Here is a 6,000-nt window from a genome sequence, read left to right on the forward strand (position 1 = left end):
CCACTGTAGTAGCTGATGCACAACTTTGACATCAAGAATCATGTATTATAGAAGAAAAGAGCCGTAAAGCCAGACTCACATAGAGGAAAAAATAGCTTGTAGTGACTGATACTCAACTTTGACATCAAGCATCATGCATACAGAACACCTTTTGAATTGCTGTCAACTATAGTGACTGATGGGCCACTGAGATCAAGAATCACGTGTCTAGCTGTCCACTATAGTAAGTGATGCAAATTTTAGACATCAATTGCACATATAGAAGAAACGAGCTGCCCATCCAGATTTTCTTGTATAGAGGAAAACTGCTTTTGAATAGATGCTCATTGTAGTGACTGATGTGCAAATTTGACATCAGATCACACATAAAGAAGAAAATAGCTCGTGAATAATTGTCCATTGTAGTGGCAGATATGCACCTTTGACATCAACACTCTTGCTTATAGTTGTTCACTGTAGTGACTGATTAACACCTTTGATTTTAAGCATTATGGATAAAGAGACAAAAGCAGCTTTTAAATATTGTCCACTGTTGTGACTGATGTACAACTTTGACATGAAGATTCATGCAATTCAAACAGCAGATTGTTTACACAAATATCTGTTTGCAAAACAAAACCTGTTGTTCCTTGTTTGTAGCCTTAATGTATCCTACGGTTGGCTGCCATAATAAAAATAATAATAATACGATCACATTGAGCTAGAGACGCAAATAATGCTGATACATCATACACACGCCCTCTCGCCCCTTTACAGCCATTTGATCCCGCTAAAGCCTGTGCTCTTTCTATATTCCTCGTTGCTTTATATAATTTTATTAGTTTTTATTAACTTTGCCTCTCTTCTGACGGCACTCTCAGTAATCAATGCTGATATATTGCCAATATCTACCTCAGTCCCCCGTGCCATCTTTCACAGTGGCTGCCTTATTGGGGGTGGGTATAGTTTGTCCCAATAATAATGATATTTATTATAGATATTTATTATCTGGCTCCTTGGCAGATGCACAAACACACACGCGTACACAAACACACACACAAACACATAGGCACAGTCTCACCAGGGCTCTTTAATTTACACTGGTAATATCAGGCCATTATTCCCACGTACAGATAGTGTTGGGTTATCAGCACACAGCGGCCATAAGCGTCTATGGACTCACTCCATTTGTGTGTGTGTGTGTGTGTGTGTGTGTGAGGTTGAAGGAAGGGGGTCAAGATTCAAGTCAGGGGTGCGTGTGGGGAGGTGGGGGGACAGGGCTGGACAATGCGCTTGCCCTCTACACACACATGCATCGCAACGCCTCCAGGCCTCATCGACACCCCCTCTATCTCCCTCCAGACGGTAATCCACCCCAGTGCTCCTCATCCTTTCACGTATTGATTTCCTCTCCTGTGCCGCGGTTACATGTCGCACCCACGTCTGCTAGTGACCCCTCCCTCCGTGCCTCACCCTTTACCCCCCTCCAACAAGCAAGCGTTCAACACAACAACTAAAAAAAGGAAAACGGGGGTGGGGGGGGTTCTTGTCCAGGAGAAGGACTAAGAAAGTGGGCTGATAAAGCACTGCAGTATTTCAGCAAAGCAAGCAGCATTTTACAAGGATAGAAACTAACAGAATGGCGAGAGGAATAAGAGACAGAGATGTGGAGGAAAGGGTGGTGGTGGGAGTAGAGGAAATAAAATAAATAAATAAATAAATCTGCCCCCGGGGGTTGCAGAGGATATTGTGGAAATTATCAGAGTGCGACACGAGCTGGAAGTCCGAAGCGAAAGATTTATTTCGAATTTGTCTTTGACAGAGAAATTCATCACACAGCCTCCGCCGCCTGTGTCCGCTCTAATTCCATACACATTGCACTTGCCCAACAACCTATCCTTTAATTGGGGTGCATTCATAGATGTTCTTAATCGAGCCGGCTCAATGAATGGATGAAGCATGTATGAGGCTGAGAGAATGTGCGTGTGGGTCAAGGTTATAAGTGGACAAACGTGTATGCCTGTGATCCCAAGGACAATGTATGTATGTGATGTACTGTATGTGTGTGTGTGTGCGTGTGTACGTGCATTAGCGACTAGGGATGTGTTCGTGTGTACCAACTTCCCAAAAATTCACTCAAGCAAAGTACATGCATACCAATAATTGGGTGAAATTTGAGCAATTTTCACCCCTTACGATCAAAGTCAGGAAATGCCCGATTTCTGGATGTCTCGATATCCTCAGCGGTTATCCTGTTGTGTGGGGTGTCTTAGTGATTTTTCCTCCCCGATCTGTTCAGAAAACAGTCAGGACAATAAAGTGGGGTCCACACATACCGATCATTGGCCAGAATTTTAGCAATTTCTCGAATCCTTCTATTCAAAGACAGGAAAGGTCGGATTGCCGGATGTCTCTAAAACGTTATCGTAAGCCATTACCCTGTAGTGTGGGGTGTGTTAAGAGTAATATTTGTCCTCCCTGACCTGCTCTGAAAAAGGTCAGGCTGACAATAGTAAAAGTGGGGTACACACATGGCGATAATTGGGCTGAATTTGGGCAATTATCAAGCCTTCTCATCCAAGTTCGCAAAGGTCTGAATGCCAGACTTTTCCAAAAGATTATCCTCAGCGATTATCCTGTAGTGTGCGGTGTGCTAAGAGTGATTTTTTTTCCTTACCGATCTGCTCAATCTTGCTGACAATCATAAAAGTGGGGTACACATATTGAAAGAATTTTTGCAATTTTCAATCCTTCTGATCAAAGTCAGCAAAGACCTGATTGTCAGATGTCTCTACAAGATTATTCAGAGCAATTATCCTGTGGTCTGGGGTGTGTTAAGAGTGATATTCCCTCCCCAATCTAGATAATAGCTAGCGGGGGGTATAAATATACCCACAATTGGGCCTAATTTGAGCATTTGATCTAACCTTCCCATCAAAGTCAGCAAAGGCCCGATTCTCAGATGTCTCTAAAGGATTTTCTTTCACCCCGATCTGCTCGGAAAACAGTCGGATGTTCAAACTTTTACCTCTGAGGGCCGCATACAGAAAGATTGAAGGATGAAAGGGGCACTTGACTTTAATTTATGCTAAAATCAATGAATCAAGCAATTTTTCAAGATTTTGGGGTAGCCGGCGGCCCTGTACGGCACGAGAATAGATCCGACGCTGCACTTAACGGAGTTTGAATCTTATCTCCCAGAGGTGTGGACTCGAGTTATATGACTTGGACTCGAGTCAGACTCAAGTCATGAATTTCATGACTTTAGACTCGACTCGACAATTTGTCTTGCAAATTGACTTGGACTTGAACTGCAATAATTTGTGACTTTACTTGGACTTGAAGCCAAAGCATTGAGAAATCAACACTTTGTAGCTTTCTCTTTATAGATATGCAAATTACTGTTTCACTACAGGAAAATATGATGAGTGGCAATATTATGCTTTATTGTTCTTATTATCCATTAACAGTTGACCCTTGTTGGGCGCACTGTGTCAGAATCTGCCAAACTGCTGCTTGTTGTGAAGTGAGTTGAGTTCACTACTCCGATACAGCGCTCGTATCTGCCAAATTCTTCCCAAAAAAGAGGCTTCAAGCTCTTTAATGCCACTCTTAATTCAAGTTTACTGTCAAACTAAATGTAAAACAAAGATAATTAAATCTGTATAACAACCAAACAACATTGCCTGAAAGTCCGCTAGCTTAATGCTAGCACATAATGGGAAAAGCCATAGATGGGCTAACAAATAGTGGCGGTGATATTACGCTTTAAGTAAAGGATATTTGTCCACAAAAGGTGGAGCAACACATGTAGACAGGCAGTACACCGCTATTCATGGGCATGTATTCTATATCCACTGCGAGGAATGTCCAACATCGCTGCAGTTTACTGAGTAGTTGTGACCGTCTTCTGTGTGAGTGTATTATGACCACCCCGCTGGTCAAGCGCACACACCAGGAGCAACAATGAATCAATTATGATGCAAAAACTGTTGAGTTCATTACATTCTAGTTAATTATGTTATAACACTATGTTTGTATAAAGTACTATTGTCCTTATTAGAAACACGTTACAAAAAAAATTTGGGGGTGTTTTTTGGGGGAGGCTGGATGAGATTTATGGCATTTCCATTTATTTCAAGGTGAAAAGATGATTTGAGATATGGGTATTTTTGTTACGAGCGTGTTCACGGACAGAATTAAACTCGTATCTCAAGTCACCACCGTATCTGCGTGCTTGGCTGTGAGTTGTGTACTATAATGACATTTGATGATGTTTGTAAGAGTTTTAAATGCCATTGAAGTGTTTTGGGATGATAGTTTGTGGTATATTTATGGTTCACTATTAATTACAATTCTAATTACTTTTAGGGGAGTGTCAATTATTCGCAGAACTTCGCTATTCAGTCCCTAGCCCACACGAATAGCGGCGGTCCACCGTATCCGTTATCACGACCGTTATCATGCCAAGCATGTTACAGCGAGCGTAGGCACCAGAGCTAAGGTCAGCAACAATCGCTCTAGTACGCGCAAGGCTAGTGCATCTCAGTAACGGTCTGAAAGAGAAGAAGTAGGAGGTATTGAAAAGCCAACGGGCCTTCTTCTCATCTGCAGGGCCATTTAACAGCACTCATTTTAAGTAGCTGTAGACACAGTAGCGTCCTATATTTTGTAATGGCAATGCACGGACACTTGATGCACGGTCCATTACGGACCCGTTCGCGTATTGTGACAGGGGGACCGCTCGGCTGCACAGTGGCCACACAATGACGGCAAAAGACTTTGGGGGAAAAGGTTAGTGCAATTTAGTCACGTGGGATGAAAATGTAGGTCCCGACACTTAAAAGAAAGGTCTCGCCAACGCATACACACATTTATGACGCTTGCATAACATAAACTAACGGATCATTAGGTACACCTGCACAATCCGATGACAGCCAATAGAAGAAGTGTAGAGCACATAAGATGTTGATGCTTGCTTTGTTGATTATTGTGATTGTAGCGTATGGAGGTGCACATACTACATACATCGAACCACCGATTATTACGCAATAGGTGAAAATTGGCAATATAGAGAGACCATATAAGATTAATTTTTAGTTTTACCCTTCCTGTGCTTTAAACACATTTAAACTTGTTAAAATACACTTTTAGAACAGTGTCTGAACGTATTTGAACAGGGGAAAAAAACTATTGCAGGCATAAAATGTACATACAATACTGTGAATATTGTATTGTCTCTGTGTTAGGTATGTGCCTTTAAGAGGCGGAGCCTTGTGGGGTGGCGCGTGGCGTTGGCGAGTCCGCATGTGAGTGTCTGGGCATGAGCTGTGGCTGACTGCAGCTTCTGCGTGGCACACCCGATTGTCTTGGAACAGTGGTAGGGAAGCAATCATTTTATTTGAGGGCAACCGGCCACTATTTGAGGAAATATGGTATGTACAAATATATTGTATACAGTGGTGTCTTGAGATGAGTGACCCAATTTACGAGTCTTTCTACATACGAGTTGCATTCGGGCGATTTATGAGCTTTGACGTAGTATAAACTTGAGATTAAGAGTGCTGTATGGTGGTGGTAAACTCCATTCAAGTCACTTCACAATGAGCAGCAGTTTGGCAAATAGTGAACGTTGAATTTATAAAAAAAAAAAAAAAAAAAAAAAAAAAGAGGCTTCAAGATGTTTAATCCTCGACGTTTACTGTCAAACTAAACATAAAACAAAGAGAATTACGCGTTTTATATTTAAAACAACCATACTACGTTGCCTTAAGAATGGCCCCAGCTATCGTAATGCTAACATCCATCCATCCATTTCCCTTACCGCTTATCCTCACTAGGGTCACGGGCTGCTGTACAATGGAAAATCCCTTTGACAGGCTAATGGTTAGTGTCAATAGTGGGAACTTTACAACCCTTGAAGCAATATCACAGCAACTTACTGAGTAGTAGTAGAAAGAAGAGCTATAGTCTTCTTTGTTTGTGTCTGCATGACTTCTGCCTCCGCTGGCCAAGGCAGGC

The sequence above is a fragment of the Phyllopteryx taeniolatus genome, chromosome 6 (genome assembly GCF_024500385.1).
Source record: "Phyllopteryx taeniolatus isolate TA_2022b chromosome 6, UOR_Ptae_1.2, whole genome shotgun sequence".
Classification (NCBI taxonomy): Eukaryota; Metazoa; Chordata; class Actinopteri; order Syngnathiformes; family Syngnathidae; genus Phyllopteryx; species Phyllopteryx taeniolatus.